The sequence below is a fragment of the Papio anubis genome, chromosome 17, assembly GCF_008728515.1.
Source record: "Papio anubis isolate 15944 chromosome 17, Panubis1.0, whole genome shotgun sequence".
Lineage (NCBI taxonomy): Eukaryota > Metazoa > Chordata > Mammalia > Primates > Cercopithecidae > Papio > Papio anubis.
This window is the reverse complement of record NC_044992.1, coordinates 6357171-6377039: the sequence shown is the minus strand read 5'-3', so window position 1 is coordinate 6377039 and position 19869 is coordinate 6357171. Positions and strand designations below refer to the sequence as shown.

The following is a 19869-nucleotide window of genomic DNA, read 5'->3' as shown; positions in this document are numbered from 1 at the left end:
AGAACGCGACTGGTCATGACACTTACGTCATTCACCAATAAAACCCTCTATCCTTCCTCCTCATAATTAGGAACACTCTCCTATCCTCCCCACTGACCCCCACCCCTGACAAGCTTCACCTCCACTCTGTGCCCTACCATTATCCTCTAGAGCCTCAACTTCTCTTTGAAGAAGATCCTTCTAACATTTTGGCAACATATTCCCTCCACTTAACCTCTAAGTCCCATTTTAAGTTTCAGTCACCAACCAGTGCAATCACAGCTTAGACTTCATTTGTCACTGAAAACTCACTGACAGTATATTACCCATTTTGTGGTTTATCCACTCAGCCCATGAGCCGTGCTCCCCTTCCTGAAGGTCATGACTGGAAAGAGAAGAAAGAGCACTTGAGTTTCTGAGGATTTTCCAGGTCCTGTGGAAATCCAGTTCAATTATCTTCCTTGGGTTCTGTGAGATACCCAAGCGGCTTTCCAATAAATCCCCCTTTGTTGCTTAAGTTAGCTTGAAGTAGGTTTCTAGAACAATTAACTACCTATAAGACAAAAATATCCTGTCAGAAGTGAATTCAAGTTACAGATGCATAGAAAGAAATTATGAAACCGAGTAGCAATGAGTCTCAAGAGTTGAAATATAAACATGCACCTGTGTTCCTTTTCTAGTAACTGTTCCTTTCTCCTTAGTGGTTTGCTAACAGTTTCTTGGCCGAGTCCACATTTTTCCAATCATTCTTATTTAATAGTATAATCTTGTTTCAATATTCAAGATTGCTTCTTTTATAACTTCCATCTTAAAGTCCATTCTAGGCTCATCTCCTTGCCTCCAGCCTCCTTTCCTAAACTGTGTTCCTCTCCACCTGTCCTAACTCAAGCTAAACCTGTTTTTGAACCTAGAGGCTTACAGTAAAGGAGAGGGATTATCTTTATTTAATGGACTTTCCCTTTTTTTTCTCTCTGAGTTTCGTATTCTCATACATCCCCTATGAAGGAAGCAAAGAGAATGAAGAAACCACTTAAGTAAGTGGTCAAAGGTATCTCTGCCATCTGCTACTGGCTACCTGGGTGAACATGATGGTTCTTATAAGCAATGTTTGGTTTTCTTGGAGCAATGTTCAGCTTCATGCCTATCTTTGCTACCAAAAGAACTCCTTCTAGAATGGAATCCGTGTTTCCTCAGGACACTATCCCAACGTCATTTTTCAGGTTGGATGTTCCCTTGTTTAGCCTGGAACAACTGCAGTCTGATGGTTTCTGCCCTTCTGCTAGTCTCCACGACCCTCCATGTGGGGCCGCAGGAATCCCTGACACCCTCTTGTTTACCCTTTAAGGGCTGTAGAGAAGTAAAATGAGTTGAAAATGGCCTCTATCTTCTTCTAAGGCACAATACATTATGATTATTTCAGGCTTGGCACTCCTGACCAGTGTCTCATTAAAAAATGCTCAGTGAAATTTCTTCATTCAAACAGTAGCAGACATGAGTTGCTATATTAAAATATGCTCCCAAATTCAGAAAATATATGCCAAACAGCCCCCTCTTCTCTGTAATGGAGGAAGAAGACTGGAAGTGCAACGCTGTATACTGCTAAGATCTCAGAACTCTTCCATAAAAACTTTATTTCAGTACTCTACTCTTCAGTGATGGACTAGGAGATTCATATTCTACCAGTTTTCCTGTATCAGTCAAGGACTCAATATAAAACAGTTGGCACAATTAAATTAGAATAATTAGAGGAAGGTTTATTTACAAAGGAACAACTTATGGTGGATAGAGTGTGACAGAACCAAAAAGGGATAGATAGTGCAGGAGCCTGCGGCTGGCAGCAGTGTAGCTGGCGCCATCCCTGGGCCCAAAGGAAAGAGGACAGAGAGAGGTAATGAGCCGGAGGGTATGAAAGCCCATACTATTATCCTTCCAGGGAAGAAAGAAGAGTGCATAAAGATAGAAAATAGATTTAAAGAGACAAAGTAGCTGTGTTGAGGAAACTCAAATTCAAGATAACACAAAGAAGGAATTCAGAATCCTATCATACATTTAACAAAGAGATTGAAATAATTCAAAAGAATCAAGCAGAAATTCTGAAGGTGAAAAATGTCTCTGATATACTGAAGAATGCATCAGAGTCTCTTAACAGAAGAATAGACTAAGCAGAAGAATTAGCTTGAAGACAGACTATTTGAAAATAGTCGAATAAAAAATAAAATTAAATAAATAAAAAATGAAAATACACAATCAGAAGAGACAAAAGAAAAAATAATAAAAAGAATGAAGCACATCTATGAGATCTAGAAAATAGCCCCAAAGGGGCAAATCTAAGAGTTTTTGGCCTTAAAGAGGAGGTAGAGAAAGAGATAGGAGTAAAAAGTTTAAAGGGATAATAACAGTAAACTTCCCAAACCTAGAGAAAGATATCAAAATCCTAATACAAGAAGGTTATAGAACACTAAGCAGATTTAACCCAAAGAAAACTGCCTCAAGGCTTTTAATAATCAAACTACCAAGAGTCAAGCATAAAGAAAGGATTCCAACAGCAGCAGGAGAAAAGAAACAAACAACATACAATGGAGCTCCAATAGGTCTCACAGCAGACTTTTCAGTGGAAACCTTACAGGCCAGGAGAGAGTGGCGTGACATATTTAAAGTGCTGAAGGAAAAGAAAACATTTACTCTAGAATAATATATACCGTGAAAATACCCTTCAAATGTGATGAAGAAATAAAGACTTCCCTAGACAGACAAAAGCTGAATGATTTTCTGTTCTTGCGATAGTTTGCTGAGAATGATGGTTTCCAGCTGCATCCATGTCCCAACAAAGGACACAAACTCATCCTTTTTAATGGCTGCATAGTAAAACCAAACACCGCATGTTCTCACTCATAGGTGGGAACTGAACAATGAGATCACTTGGACTCGGGAAGGGGAACGTCACACACCAGGGCCTATCATGGGAAGGGGGGAGGGGGAAGGGATTGCATTGGGAGTTATAACTGATGTAAATGACGAGTTGATGGGTGCAGCATGCCAACATGGCACAAGTATACATATGTAACAAACCTGCACGTTATGCACATGTACCCTAGAACTTAAAGTATAATAATAATTTTAAAAAGCTGAATGATTTCATCAACACAAGACCTGTTCTACAAGAAATGTTAATGAGATCTAGTTCTTCAATTTGAAAGAAAAGGACATTAATGAGCAATAAGAAATTATCTGAAGGTCCAAAACTCATTGGTAATAGTAAGTACACAGAAAAACACAGAATATTAAAACACTGTAACCGTGATTTGTAAACTAGTCTTTTTTTTTCCCCCCCTGGGTTCAAGCGATTCTCCTGCCTCAGCCTCCTGAGTAGCTGGGACTACAGGTGTGCACCACCACGCCCAGCTAATTTTTGTATTTTTAGTAGAGACAGGGTTTCACCATGTTGGCCAGGATAGTCTCGATCTCTTGACCTCATCATCCACCCACCTCGGCTTCCCAAAGTGCTGGGATTACAGGCGTGAGCCACCATGCCCAGCCTTGTAAACTACTCTTATACTAAATAGACCAAAAGATGAACCAATTGAAAATAATAACTAAAACAAATTTTCAAGGCATACACAGTACATTAAGATATAAATAGAACCAACAAAAAGTTAAAATGTGGGGGACGAAGTTAAGGCATAGAGTTATTGTTAGTTTTCTTTTTGCTTCTTAGTTTATGCAAGCACTGTTAAGTTGTTATCAGCTTAAGATAATGGCTTATAAAATAGTGTTTGAAAATCTCATTGTACCCCAAATCACAAACATACAACAAACAGACACAAAAGTAAAAGGCAATAAATTAAATCATACCACCAGATAAAATCACCTTTACTAAAAGGAAGAAGAAAAAATGAAGAGAAGACCACAAAACAATCAAATAATAAAATGGCTGGAATATTACTTGTTTATCAGTAATAACATTGGATGTAAATGTACTAAACTCTCCAATCAAAAGACATAAAACAAGATCCAGTCATCTATCACTTAGAAGAAACACACTTCATTTATGAAGACACACACAGACTAAAAATAAAAGGATGCAAAAAGATATTCCATACCAATGGAAACTAAAAAGGAGCAGAAGTAGCTATACTTATATCAAATATATTTCAAGACAAAAACTATAAGAAGAGACAAAGGTCATTATATAATAAGGGGATCAACTCAGCAAGAGGATAACAATTACAAATGTATATGCATCCAACACTGGAATACCCAGATATATAAAGGAAATATTACCAGAGCTAAAGAGACAGACCAATAATAGTTGGAGACTCCAACACCCCACTTTTGGCACTGGAGAGATCTTCCAGACAGAGAATCAATAAAGAAATATCACACTTAATCTGCACTATAGACCAAATGGACCTCATAAATATTTACAGAGCATTTCATCCAACAGTTGCAGAATACACATTATTTTTCTCAGCACACGAATTGTTCTCAAGGATAGATCATACGTTAGGTCACAAAGCAAGTCTGAAAACATTCAAAAAACTGAAATAATATCAAGCATCTTCTCTGACTACAATGAAATAAAAGTAGAAATCAATAAAAGGAGAAATTTTAGAAACTATACAAATACATGGAAATTAAACAATATGCTCCTGAATGACCAGTGGGTCAATAAAGAGGTTAAGGGGGAAATTGAAAAGTTTTCTGAAACAAATGATAATGGAAACACAACATGCCAAAACCTATGGGATATAACAAAAGAAGTACTAAGAGGGAAGTTTATAACTATAGGCATCTACATCAAAAAAGAAAAAAAAAAACCCTCAAATAACCTAACAATGCATCTTAAAGAACTAGAAAAGCAAGCGCAAACCAAACCCAAAATTAGAAGAAAAGAAATAATAAAAATCAGACCAGAATTAAAGATTTTGAAATAAAGAAAACAGCACAAAAGATCAATGAAACAAAAAGTTGGTCTTTGAAAAGATAAACAAAATTGACAAACCTTTAGACAGACTAAGAAAAAAAAGAGGAGCCAAATAAGTAAGATAAGATATGAAAAATGAGACATTAGAACCAATGCCACAGAAATTCAAAGGATCATTAGTGGCTATTATGAGCAACTATATGCCAATAAATTGGAAAATCTAGAAGAAATGGATAAATTCCTACATATGTACAACCTACCAAGATTGAACCAGGAAGAAATCTAAAACCTGAACAGACTAATAACAAGTTACGAGATAAAAGCTATTAATAAAAACATAAAAATTTTCCCAGCAAAGAAAAACCCAGGACCCAATGGCTTCACTGCTGAATTCTACCAAACATTTAGAGAGAACTAATACCAATCCTACCCAAACTATTACAAAAAAAAAAAAAAAATAGGAGGAGGGAATACTTGCAAACTCATTCTATGAGGCCAGATTTACCCTGATACCAAAAGCAGAAAAAGACGCACCAAAAAAGAAAACTACAGGCCAATATCACTGATGAATATTGATGCAAAAATTCTCAACAAGTATTAGCAAACCAAATTCAACAACACATTAAAAAGATCATTCATCATGACCAAGTGAGATTTATCCCTGGATGCAAGGATGGTTTAACATATGCAAATCAATCAATGTGATATATCATAACAGAATGAAGGACCAAAGACATATGATTATTTCAATTGATGCTAAAAAAGCAATTGATAAAATTTAACACCTCTTCATGATATAAACCCTCAATAAACAAGATACAGAAGGAACAAACCTCAATATAATAAAATCTATATACAACAGACTCATGGCTAGTATCACACTGAATGGGGAAAATCTGAAAGCCTTTCCTCTAAGATATGGAACAAGACAAGGAAGCCCACTTTCTTTTTTATTTTTTTCTTTCTTTTTCAATAAGAATGCTCAAGGATCAAATATGTCCACTTTCATCACTGTTATTCAGCATAGTACTGGAAGTCCTAGCTAGAGCAATCAGACAAGGAAAAGAAATAAAGGGCATCCAAATTGGAAAGGAAGAAGTCAAACTATCCTTATTTGCAGATGGTATAATCTTATATTTGGAAAAACCTAAAGACTCCACCAAAGAACTATTAAAACTGCTAAACAAATTTAGTAAAATTGTAGGATACAGAATCAACACACAAAAATCAGTAGGATTTCTATATGCCAACAGTGAACAATCTGAAAAAGAAATCAAGAAAGTAATCCTATTTATAACAGCTACAAATAAAATACCTAGGAATTAACTAAAGAAGTGAAATATCTCTACAATAGAAACTATAAAACATTGATGCAAGTAATTGAAGAGGACACACAAAAATGGAAAGATATTCCATGTTTATAGATTGGAAGAATCAATATTGTTAAATATCCATACTGCCCAAAGCAATCTACAGATACAATGCAATCCCTATAAAAAAATCAATGACATTCTTCACAGAAATAGAAAAAAAATCCTAAAGTTTATATGGGACCACACACACACACGCACACACCCTACCCAGAATAGCCAAAGCTATCCTGAGCAAAAAGAACAAAACTGGAGGAATCACATTATTGTACGTCAAATTATACCACAGAGTTATAGTAACCAAAACAGCATGGTACAGTTATAAAAACAGACATGTAGAACAGTGGAACAGAATAGAGAACTAAATAAATAAATCCATACATCTACAGTGAACTCATTTTTGAGAAAGATGTCGAGAACATACATCAGGGAAAGGACAGTCTCTTCAATAAATGGTGCGGGGAAAACTGGATATCCATATGCCAAAGAATGAAACTACACCCCTATCTCTTGCCACATACAAAAATCAAATCAAATGGATTAAAGACTTAAGTCTAAAGGTTTAAATCTATGTTCTCAAACTATGATACTACTATAAGAAGATATTGGGGAAAATCTCCAGGATATTGGTCTGGGCAAAAATTTCTTGATTAATACCCCACAAGCACAGGCAACCAAAGCAAATATCAACAAATGAGATCACATCAAGTTAAAAAAGAAACTTTTCAGCTACTCGGGAGGCTGAGGCAGGAGAATGGTGTAAACCCGGGAGGCGGAGCTTGCAGTGAGCTGAGATCCGGCCACTGCACTCCAGCCTGGGCGACAGAGCGAGACTCCATCTCAAAAAAAAAAAAAACCAAAACAAAAAAACTTTTGCACAGCAAAGGATACCATCAACAAAGTGAAGAGACAATCCACATAATGGGTGAAAATATTTGCAAACTACCCATTTGACAAGGGTTTCATAACCGGAATATATAAACAACTCTATAGGAAAATAATAATCTGATTAAAACAGACAAAAGATCTGAATAGACATTTCTCAAAAGAAGACATCCTGTTTGACATCACTGATCATCAGAGAAATGCAAATCAAAACTACAATGAGATACCATCTTACCCCAGTTAAAAATGGCTTATATCCAAAAGACAGGCAATAACAAATGCTGGTGAGGATGTGGAGAAAAGGGAACGCTTGTACACTGTTGGTGGGACTGTAAATTAATACAACCACCATGGAGGTTCATCAGAACACTAACAATAGAGCTGCCATATGATTCAGCAATCCCACTGCTACGTATATACCCAAAAGAAAGGAAATCAGAATATCAAAGATATAGCTGCACTCTCATGTTTCTTGCAGCGCTGTTCACAATAGTCAAGACTTCGAAGCAATCTAAATGTCCATCAACAGCTGAATCAATAAAGAAAATATAGTACATATACACAATGGAGTACTATTCAGCCACAAAAAAATAAGATTCTGTCATTTGCAATGGATGGAACTGGAGGTCATTATGTTAAGTGAAATGAGCCAGGCACAGAAAGACAAATTTTAAATGCTCTCACTTATTTGTGGGAGCTAACAATGAAAACAATTGAAGTCATAAACACAGAGAGTAGAAGGATACTTACCAGAGGCTGGGAAGCGTAATGCGGTGGGGGAGTGGGTAGGGCGTGGGGAATGGAGATGGTCAATGGTTACAAAAAATTAGAAAGAATGAGTAAGACTTATTTGCTAGCACAACAGGGTGACTATAGTAAAAAATAATTTAATTACACATTTTAAAATAACTACAAGAGTATAACTGGATTTTTTTATTTTTATTTTTATTTTTTTGAGACAGAGTCTCGTTCTGTCACCCAGGCTGGAGTGCAGTGGCACAATCTCGGCTCACTGCAAGCTCTGCCTCCTGGGTTCATGCCGTTCTCCTGCCTCAGCCTCCCGAGTAGCTGGGACTACAGGCGCCCGCCACTATGAATTTTTGTAACACGAAGGATAAATGCTTTATCCTTTAGCAAAGATGGATACTCCATTCTGATGTGATTATTATGCATTGCATGCTTTATTGAAATAGCTCATGTAACTCATAAGTATATATATCCACTATGTACCCACAAAAATTAATATTAAACTTGTCCAGGTGACTTTGGGAATTCCCATCCCATTCTCACCACTGCAAAGCCTTTTAGGCAGTAGGAAAATCCTCTAAATCAAAACAGTATTAAACTATCTTCAGATAAGGTCATTTTCTTTGAGTTGGACTTAAGAGTTTGAGACTACCTCATGGGAAGCACTTCAGAGCGTGGGATAATAGAGGAAGACTGGTGTAGTACTTAAGGCCATAGGGTTTTGAGGGGAACACACTTCAGTCACATTCTAGCCATGCCCCTAACTTGCTGTGTGACCCATGACACATTACTGAGGATACAGCCTCAGCCTCTATGTTCTCATCGATAAAATCAAAATACTGATACCTACATCATAGAGATACTCAACGATTAAAAAGGTTACTGTGAAAACTTGCTCTTAACACAGTCTATAAAATTTAATAAGCATTCAACAAATGATAGATATCATCATGACATACAAGGATACCTCAAGACTTAGAGAGGAAGCTGAGCTTGTAACTAAAGCTGAAGAAGACCAGTGCACAAAATGGACCACCTCGAGATCATCAATTATAATGGTTGTCATGTTGTGGCCTCTTGAAACTGTAGTTTTGAAAATGAAACTACATATAATGAAGGGATACTCTTTTTTTTTTTTTTTTTTTTTTGGGAGACGGAGTCTTGCTCTGTTGCCCAGGCTGGAGTGCAGTGGCATGATCTTGGCTCACTGCAACCTCTGCCTCCCGGGTTCAAGCAATTCTCGTGCCTCAAACTCCCAAGTAGCTGGGATTTCAGGCGCACACCACCACGCCAGGCTAATTTTTGTATTTTTAATAGAGACAGGGTTTCACCAGGTTGGCCAGGCTAGTCTCAAACTCCTGACCTCAAGTGATCCACCCACCTTGGCCTCCCAAAGTGCTGGGATTACAAGCGTGAGCCACCACGCCCAGCCATGAAGGGAGAAATTTTCTACACAAGTTAGTCTTAGGGGCATCTTCTCTAGAGCTTCAAGATCTTTACTAATTATTCTAACTTCTTTATAGGACCCAGAGATGCCTCCTTAGGGTGTGAGAAGACCAAAATTAATGAAGACCTACAGTTAAATCTCAAAACACCTGGGGCCTATCACAGATGGAGAAATCAGAGAAAAGCTTTCAGATTGTATTTCCACAGCCTTCACAACTAAAATCGACTCATCAAAGACTTAAGAGTACCAACAAAGAGATGAATTAGTCTCTGTCTATAAATACCACTTAGAAAATAACTGGAAGGATTACCCAGGTTTAACTCTAGATGGCATCTGCTTTACCAGTTTTGTTAATGAGCTCTATACTAAACTGAGAGAGTTTATTCATACTAATTACGTCGTATTAATTATATGCTCCTCTCCACCTGTTCTAATTCAAGTTACACCTATTTGTGGACCTAGAAGATAAGAGTAAAGCAGAGGGGTGATCTGCTTTTGACACACTTTCCCTTTCTCTCTTTGAGTTTCATGCTTTCATACATCCTTGTGAAAGAAGTCAAGAGAGAATGAAATTCCACTTAAGTAACTGATCAAAGGTACCGCTGCCAAAATGCCCCTCTAAGATCCATGTTTTAGCACAAACCAAAAAGATGTACAGGCATCTAAGTAATCTGAACAACTGATCCATGCAAACTCATGGATCTTCAACTGAAACAACTCATGGGAAATCACCCCAAGGCCTTGAAGTCACGTTGACGTCCCTACAACTTAGAGTAGCCTGGAGCACCTGCAGATTTATATCTCAAGGTCCAAAAAGAAAAATGTCAGCATCCCAATGACTCCCCTTTGAGTAATCTGCTCTTTTGTGCCCCCACATACCCTTGAACACATGGGATGAAATAATAATCCCAGTCAATGGGCACCCTATGACCTTTCTAATAGATACTAGAACCACCTACTCTATCTTTAACCCTCACAATTCCTTGCCATAATGCCTCAGTAGTGGGAGTGGATGATTTGCCTCTTTCTAAGCCCCTTTTGGTGTCTCTTGGATTCCATCATGCCCAACACAGTTTTTTGTTAAATTTCACAATCCCTGTTAACCTATTAGCAGGATTTACTTTCTATTTGGAATGTTAATATTTTTGTTTATCCAAAGTACTAATTCCTGAAGTCCTGGAACTCCTTCCCACTGGCCTTTATCCTCCAAAAGCTCTGACAGATCACCCCAGTTTCCTTGCTCCCCTCATAATTCACCAAGCCCTTGGCATCCCTCACTCAGAACATGCTCACTCACATCCATCAGTTTCTTTGGTTATAGGATCAACAGATATATTGGGGAAATAGGGCCCTTAAAGTAGAAATAGACCCCAGCATTCCCCCTCCATGAACTACCCCAATTTCCTTCAGAATCTGAAGCAAGTGAAAGTCTCAGATCTGTTTACTATTCAAGGATTCCTTGACAAAAGGTTCCTCATCCCTATTTGCAGTTCCTGTAATGCCTTTGTTTTCCTTGTACAACACCTAAGGTTAGACACTGCTAAAGAAAATGAAATGGCTGAGTGTAGTGTGATGAGTCACCCACCAGATTACTTAAGGCTATGTCTGCTGCCTGAACGCTGAAAGCTAGGCAATGAGTCAATGGCCCACTCAAGGAGCAGGTGTTCCTGAGAATCGAAACATCCCAGAGTGTATCTGAGAGCACACCAAGGAAAACAGTCCCATCGCACACACACAGTAGGCGAAGAGCCAGAAAATTAGCCTAAAAGCAGCTTAGAAAGGTGACTATAGTCAATAATAATTACACATTAATGTATATTTAAATAAATTTAAAATAACGAAGAGCATAATTGGATGGTTTATAACACAAAGAATAAATGCTTGAGGGGATGAATACCTCATTTTCCATGATGCATTGCATGCTGGTATCAAAACATCTCATATACTCCGTACACCTGCTATGAGGTATATGAGTAGGTATACATCTACTATGCACCCACAAAAATACAAAATTATTTGAAAGTAAAAATAAATAGATAAATGAAAAGCAGACAGGTGGCAGAGCAGACCTCCAGAGTTGTCCTGCTCCCTGCTGCTGCCCAGGAGTACCTGTAGGTAAGTCCCAGTAAACTCATCTACTCCTCAAACTGAACTTCTCTAAATCATTCTTTGGTGTCTTGGCTCCTTCCCAGTATGGGGGAACTTGCTTCTATACTGTTCTGGCTCTTTCCCATAACAAATAGTGGTTGCTGGGAACTAGGGGGAGGAGGGCAAGGTGCAGAATAGGGAGCTGTTTAATGGGTATAGTTTTGGTTTTGCAAGATGAAGAGTTCTGGAGAATGACTGCCAACGATGTGAATGTACTTAACACTACTGAGCTGTACACTTAAAAATGATTAGGATGGTACATTTTATGTATATTTTGTCACAATTAAGAATAAAAACTTAAAAATGCGCAAAAGATCTGAACAGATATCTCATGAAAGAAGGTAGACATATGGCAAATGAGTATGGGAAAAGATGCTCAAGTCATATGCCACCAGGAAATTGCAAACGAAAACTACAGTGAGGCCAAGTGCAGTGGCTCATGCCTGTAATCACAACACTGTGGGAGGCTGAGGTGGGAGGATTACTTGAGACCAGGAGTTCAAGACAAGCCTGGGCAACAAGACCCAATCTCTACAAAACAAATTTAAAAATTATCCATGTATGTTGGCATGTGCCTGTAGGCCCAGCTACTCTGGAGGTTGAGGCAGGAGGATTGCTTGAGCTCACGAGGTGGAAGCTGCAGTGAGCCATGATTGTGCCACTACACTCCAGCCTGAGCAACAGAGCAAGACCCTGTCTCAAACACCAAAGATTAAATAAATAAACTACAACGAGATATCACTGACAATGCCAAATGCTGACAAGGATGAAGAGCAACAGGAACTTTCATTTATTGCTGGTAGGAATGTACAATGGCAGAGCTGCTTTGGAAAACTTGGGAAGTTTCCTACACACTAAATATACAGCTTTACCATCTGATCCAGCAGTTGTACTCCTAGATATTTAACTACTTATTTCAGCACAAAAACCTGCACATAAATGTTTATAGCGGTTTTATTCAAAATTGTCAACAACTGGAAGCGACCAAGATGTCCTTCAATAGGTGAGTGAATAAACTGTGGTACAGCCATTTGATGGATCAGCAATTTTTAAAATGAGCTATCACACAATTAAAAGCCATGGAGCTTCCTGCCACTGAGTTTAAGAAAATAAGACATGGAGGAACTTCACACTAGATGGCATTCTAGACAAGACAAAACTATAGAGACAGTAAAAAGAGCAGCAGTTGGCAGAGGGTTGGAGAGAGCTGGAGAGGAATGAATAGGTAGAACACAGAGGGTGTTTAGGAAGTAAAACTATTTTGCATGAACGTGTAATGGAGAAATCATTATAAGTTTGTCAAAACCCTTAGAACCATACAATACTGAGAGTGAACTAATATAAACTATAGTCTTTAAATAGACTATATTTAACAATGTAAAGTATGTGAGCTGTAATAACACTAAAGCAAGATGCTAATAATAGGGTAAACTATGTGTAAAGAGGAACAGGGACATGTGGGAATTCTCTGTACTATATACTCAATTTTTCTGTAAATCAAATGCTGTTCTAAAAAATAAAGCCTATTGGCCGGGCGTGGTGGCTCACACCTGTAATTCCAGCACTTTGGGAGGCCAAGGTGGGCAGATCATGAGGTCAAGAGATCGAGACCAGCCTGTCCAACATGGTGAAACCCCATCTTTACTAAAAATACAAAAATGAGCTGGGCGTGGTGGTGCACGTCTGTACTCCCAGCTACTCGGGAGGCTGAGGCAGGAGAATCACTTGAACCCAGGAGGTGGAGGTTGCGTGAGCCAAGATCACGCTACTGCATTCCAGCCTGGGTGACAGAGCGAAACTCCATCTCAAATAGATAAATAAATAAATAAATAAAGCCTATTCAAAAGCTTAATGGGAAGAATATTAATTAGTCCAATACCTGCAAGCCATAAATAAACTAATGAAACCTGGATTCCCTTTAGTTTCTAACCCTAAAACCATCCTCATTTCGATACTCCCTGACACCAATTACCTCATGGTTGACTCACGTTTCCACCTTCTCCAGTAAATTCCTCTGCCCTGAATCGCAACATCTATTTGCCTTCACCTGCATCAACCCAAAATAATCAAAAGAATCAGAATCTAATTTAAAGGGAGTTTATTCAAGCACAAAGTGTGACTTTGTATTCTGATTTTGAGCTCATTTTATATCAAATTCAGGTGTTTCTTTAAGAGTTAATATAGAATGCTTTTGTTTAGTGCCACACTTTTTGCTACCTTATCAGCTAGCTAATTTTCTTTGCTTTCTGGGATATCTGATTTGAAATGGCCTGGAATTTTAGTCATAGCCAGTGACTATGGTAATCATATAGCTTTCAACAATTATGAAATGAGGTGTCCACTTTTTAAGGACTGACCAGAAGAAGTTAAAAATCCTGTGTTTCCATAGTGTTTCAAAATCATGAGCTACTCTAAAAGCATATCTACTCTCCATATGAATATTAGCAGTTATTCCTCTTGCCAATTGACAAGTCCTGACTAATGTAATTAATTCTGCTTGTTGAGCTCAGGTGGTGCCTAGAAGGTTAAAACTCCCTCCCCTCTTCCTCCTCCTCCTCCTCTTCCCCTCTTCCTCTCCTCCCTCCCCTCCTCCCCCTCTCCTCCTCCCTCCTTCCCTCCCTCCCTCTCGTCTGTCCCTCCCACTTCTCCTCCTGCCTCCCCTCCCCTTCCCCCTCCCTCCCCTTCCCCTCCCTCCCCTTCCCCCTCCCTCCCCTCCCCCTTCCCCCTCCCTCCCTTCCTTCCTTTTGTTTCTTCCCTTCTTCCCTTCCCTTTCTTTCTTTCTTTCTTTCCCAGTTAACGATACTATTGTATAACCTGATCAGTAAGTCCCAGATTTATCCTTTAGGCAAGATCTATCTGTAAACCAAACACCATCAGCAGTAGTAAGGGGGGTCTCTTAGAGGTCCGTCGTGGGAGAAAGAAGTTGATCAGTCATCACTTAGGGTTATGCAATAGTGCAGTGTTTTCTCTGGAAATGGAGACAGAAGAGTTGTAGGATTTAGGTTATTACATCTAGAGATGTTGATATGAGAAGCTGAAAGAAGTAAAACTTCATATGAAACTAGTCTACTAACTGAATAATGTTGAGTATGACGCGAATTTAGCAAATGCTTTCACAGAATGAGGAACAAAACCACTAAGGGCTGTCACCATGAGAATTTCGTCAGTTGCTTCAACTAACAAAGCAGGGGCTCTCATGCAAGATGGAAATCCTCTTATTACAGAGTCTAACTGTTGGCTATAATACCCCACAGGTCTCTTTTGGGCTCCATGTTTTTTAGTTAGGATCCTTAAAAGGTTTCTATCACTTTCATGTACAAATACTGAAAACAGAAGATTAAAATCTGGATGTACCAAAGCTTGGGCATTAGCAAAGTCATTTTTGATCATTAATTTGACATTACTTGATTTTCTTCTGTCCAATCAAGAGGGTCTGGAATGTCCTGTTTAAAAGAAGCATGTAAAGGCCAGGCTTTTCTCTATTTATTTATTTAGATGGAGTCTTACTCTTTTTGTCCAGGCTTGAGCACACTGGCACGACCTTGGCTCACGGCAACCTCTGCCTCCCGGGTTCAAGCGATTCTCCTGCTCCAGCCTCCCAAGTAGCTGGGATTACAGGTGCCTGCCACCACACCCAGCTGATTTTTTTTGTATTTTTAGTAGAGACGGGGTTTCACCATGTTGGCCAGGCTGGTTTTGAACTCCTGACCTCAGGTGATCCGCCTGCCTTGGCCTCCCAAAGGGCTGGGATTACAGGCCTCATGCCTGAGCCACTGCGCCCGGCCAAGGGGCAGGCTTTTAAAGAAAAGTTTGGGATCCAAGTTTTTAAATGTCTTGCCAGCCCCCAAAACTCTCGCAGCTGTTTCTTGGTTCTTCGTGGCAGAAGAGCTAAAATTCCTTTCAGTCTGTATGGACTAATAGAAAGTTCTTCCTTAAATATTAGGTGGCCTAAGCACTTCACTTGTTTTTGACAGGATTGGTGTTTTTCCTTAGAAGCTTTGTGTCCCTTTAAGGCTAATTGTTGTAACAAGTGAATCCCATTTTTAAGAAATACTTGCTTATCCTCTGAGCAGAGGAGTAAATTGCCTGTGTATTTTATTAAAAGGAATTTTCAAGAAGTCAGTATCTGGGAGATCTGCTTTTAATATTTGTGAAAAGTAAGCTGGGCTCTCAGTTCATCCCTGAGGCATGACTGTTCACATGTATTGTCTGCCTTCCCAAGTGAAGGTGGAGAGAAATGGATTCTTTTTTATCTGTGGGAATCCTAAAGAATGTACTACATAAGTTTATTACGGTAAAGAACTCAGCTTCAGCCGGGTGCAGTGGCTCATGCCTATAGTCCCAGCAATTTGGGAAGCCGAGGCAGGTGGATGGCTTGAGCCCAGGAGTTCCAGACCAGCCTGGGTAACAAGGGGGAAAACCCCATCTCTACAAAATATACAAAAGGTAGCCAAGTGTTGTTGTGTGCACCTGTAGTTCCACCTATACAGGAGGCTGAGGTGGGAGAATTGCTTGATCCCAGGAGATTGAGGCTGCAGTGAGCTGTAATCACATTGCACTCCAGCCTGGGCAACAGAGTAAGACCCTGTCTCAAAGTAAAAAGAAAAGAACTCTGCTTCAGTTGGGATGTCAGTCAACAACAGATGGAAGTTTGACACCTACTGGGTGTCAAAGAGTGACTATGTTTTTAATTGCTCTCAGATTCCGTACAAACCTCCACCCTCTACCATTTGCTTTCCTTCAGGAAGGACTGGAGTGTTACATTGGCTGTTATAGGGAATAATCAAGTCCTATTTTTAAATAATCTGAGGCCGGGCGCGGTGGCTCACGCCTGTAATCCCAGTACTTTGGGAGGCCCAGGCGGGCGGATCACGAGGTCAGGAGATGGAGATCAATAGAGATCATCCTGGCTAACACGGTGAAAACCCGTCTCTACTAAAAGTACAAAAAATTAGCCAGGCGTGGTGGCGGGAGCCTGTAGTCCCAGCTACTCGGGAGGCTGAGGCAGGAGAATGGCGTGAACCCAGGAGGCGGAGCTTGCAGTGAGCTGAGATTGTGCTACTGCACTCCAGCCTGGGCAACAGAGTGAGACTCCGCTTCAAAAAAATAAAATAAATAAATAAATAATCTGAAACTATAGGCTTTATACCCTTTGGGGCTTCAGTTCTTAGAGGGTATTGTTTAAGTTTTGGAAGGGGTTTTGATGAATCTATTGAACTTTGATTGGGGTAGGTGAGATAAATTTTCCAAAATCACTGGAAGACTTTAACCATGATTGATTAGGCACTACCTTTAGCAGATTGTATAATTTTTTACTACTCAATAATTTAGTGTCTTCTATGTCAATACGGATTGCAATTGGATTAGATTTTGACAAAAGTATGTCTAGTAACTCAGTTTTATCATCTAATTCTAAATACATTTCCTCTTGTGAGGAGAAAGAAATGTAGGTATTAAATAATTCTAAGTCTCTTGGAGTATTTGTTCCACCTACAGATTGAATTGTTTGTTTACTTCAAGGAATGGGACCTTGTAGTAAGGTGGGATTTACAGATAAGTTGATTCCAGTCTGTTAATAAGATCTTGTGTTCTCCATTTAAAATAACTTTTATTCATCTTAAAATAGGGCCAGGGTCATAAGCTCAAATATTTAATTGCGATTTTCTGGCAAAACCAGAAAACTAGGACTCCAAGGGTCCTAGTGAGGATCAGGAAATTCCTTAATTATACCTTTAAGTTCTGCCTTTGACTATGACTGATAAACTAGGGCAGGTTAATCCCTACCAGACACTGGCTGTTCCAGAGATGGAGCTAGAGCAGTAGAAGCAGTGGGAGGAGAAAGAGGAGGTAGTTCTAGGTAAAGTAGACCAGGTAATAAAGGATAAAGAGAAGGAGGAGCTGAGGGAGGAGGAGGAGAAATTTCAGCTGTCTTTTTAAGTTTGGAAGTTGTTCTAGATAACTTTTTATTCTCCTTTTGTAAAGAAATAACTCCATTAAAATCTCTTTTGAATGCTTTAAATACCATTGAAAATAACTCTCCTAAATATTCTGTTTTATCCTAGAACCAGCTTTTACTAACTGAGCACACAAGTAAATTAGCTGAAGCATCCCACTTTGGCCATTGCAATTTTAGTTTTTCACAAGTTATGTGCAACCATTTTCTAAATAATGACAAGAAGCGGTACCCTAAGTTTTATACATGAGTTCAGCTGGAGTTTCTAAAGGTGGATCTCTCCTTAAGGAGAAAGACTTGATTTTGGAGGGACGATTGTCCATAATTTGAGTTCTCTTGTTAAGTGACCAAAGACCGTGGAAATGGAAATTGTGGTCACTCAAGAAGAGTTTAGCTATGTTAACTGAACCATGCTTCAGAACCTAGACAATATAAAACCACAAATTTATTTTAAGCCACAAAGATTTGCTTCCTCTTTTCAAAGAGAAACACTTTCTCCTTCACCAAATTTGAACAAGATAAAAGGCTGAAAATTTTTGCAAATGAAACAAAATCTTATCCTGAAAGGAATGTGAAATTACAAATCTGAAAGCCACAGAATCTCTAGGGAAATAATAAATGAAACTCCTACTTTTAAAAGTAGCGCTTCAGTTTCACTTTTGTTGAGTGTGGAATCAGGACGCTTCAACAGAGTCTGCATCTCAGCCAAAACCAGAGAGATTCAAAATCTGAGAGAAGCCAGGCCAGAGGCCCTCGCCGGCTCCAATGAAGTCAAAGAAGCGAAAGCCACTTGTGCTATACCAAAGCGCCAAGTGTCAGCAAAGCAGTGAAGATTGCAGAAGGCTTGCTTCAGGTCCCATCTGCAGGTTATCAAATGCCAACCTAAAATAATTAAAAGAGTCAGAGCCTAGTTTAAAGAGAGTTCATTCACACACAGAATGTGAGGATGGTTCACCCAGAAACCCCAACTCCAAAGGAATAGAGTTAGCCATCCGAAGTACGGAAGTTAAGATTTCGTTTACATAGGCAGAGACAGAGGAGTTTTTAGCAGGATTGCATTATTCATATAGGGTTGGCACGTAGTTACAGCAATTTGATTATTTACATGCACTGTTTCTTATGAGTAAGGATACATTTAACACTTTTTTTGCAAAGGCTGCAATAATCATGGGTTTTCTGTCATCTTGTCTGAGCAAATCAGGACAATAAAGGGGGAATTAATCTACAACAACCGTCATTAATTAAGAAGGCAGGAAACTTTTGTCCCCGCCATCATTTAATTCTCTCTAGTCATTGAACAGATCAAGAAAGATAAGAAAATGAGTTAACCTATTATTATAATATGAGAACAGAAGTTGTGACCATGCATAACTCAGATCACAGTCACATCTCTATCAAGGCTTAAAAGTATTCTTTGGGGGTCCAACAGCTTTTAAATTTATTTTCACACCTGGTGAAATTAGCAGTACACTTGGACTATTATGCCTCATGGATTAGCAGCCTTTTTTTCCCCAGACATTAACTGCAAATTTAGAGAGAAGCCATGATGGCTGACTAGATGCAGCCAGGAAGAGCACCTCCCACTGAGACACCAGACCACAGGGAAGACTGCCCTACTCCAAGCAGACCTTCAGAGGGAAGGCATTGAGAGTGGACAGAGGAAAGATGCAGACCCTGAACTGAAGCTGGAAAAAAGCTCCTCTAGGTGGCTTTGGCCTTTGGTGGCTGCCAGACCTGGACAGAGAAGAGAGGTCTTGCCCATGACATGGGACCAGTTTGATCTGAGTGTGTGCCTGTTTACCAGCCTCTCCTGGGGCTCCAGCCTTGCCGCATCTGCTTGCAGCACAGCCTCAGATGCCAAACCAGGGTGCTTCCAAGAGCCATCATAATAACTCCTTCATCAGCTCACTATGCCTAACTCTGGCTCCAGCAGGCCAGTCTCCACTGTTGTGCAATCAACCACTTTACAGCCTCTCCCCACTGCAGCCTCCTCCCACCACTTTGCCAGCACACAGTCACCCACAGCCCACGCTCACAGCCTTGTCAGTATGAGTGTGGGCAGATCTCCCCTCCCCTCCCCCGCTAGCACACGTGTGGACATGCTGCTGCCCCATCACCATCGGCACAAGCATGCATACAGACACCACCACCCCACCCCCACTAGTGCCCGGTTCACACTGATGCATGCATATCCCACCATGTCATCACCACCAGCGCTAGTGCATGCACGGATGCTGCCATCCCACCCCCACTGGTGCCCCACCACTGCTGATGTGCAGGCACCCTACTGTGCTACTGTGGCTGCTGGCAAACACATGCGAGCACGGATCCCACTGCCACTGCCACAACAAAGCACTTTGGCCAGCACCCTACTGGCAGAGTGTTGTGGCCACTGAGCCAGGAACACCTCAGCCCC

The 19869-nt window shown here is 39.8% G+C and overlaps 1 long non-coding RNA gene across 1 annotated transcript; it reads right to left on the bottom strand.

The window, feature by feature from the left end:
- Positions 1–124: 124 nt before the first annotated feature.
- On the bottom strand, positions 125–18162 carry LOC103878625. The gene is made up of 4 exons (XR_004179328.1): positions 18085–18162; positions 14315–14468; positions 13473–13547; positions 125–364 (listed from the first exon to the last, which is right to left on the bottom strand). It is a non-coding gene; the product is annotated as an uncharacterized LOC103878625 (long non-coding RNA).
- Positions 18163–19869: the final 1707 nt, after the last annotated feature.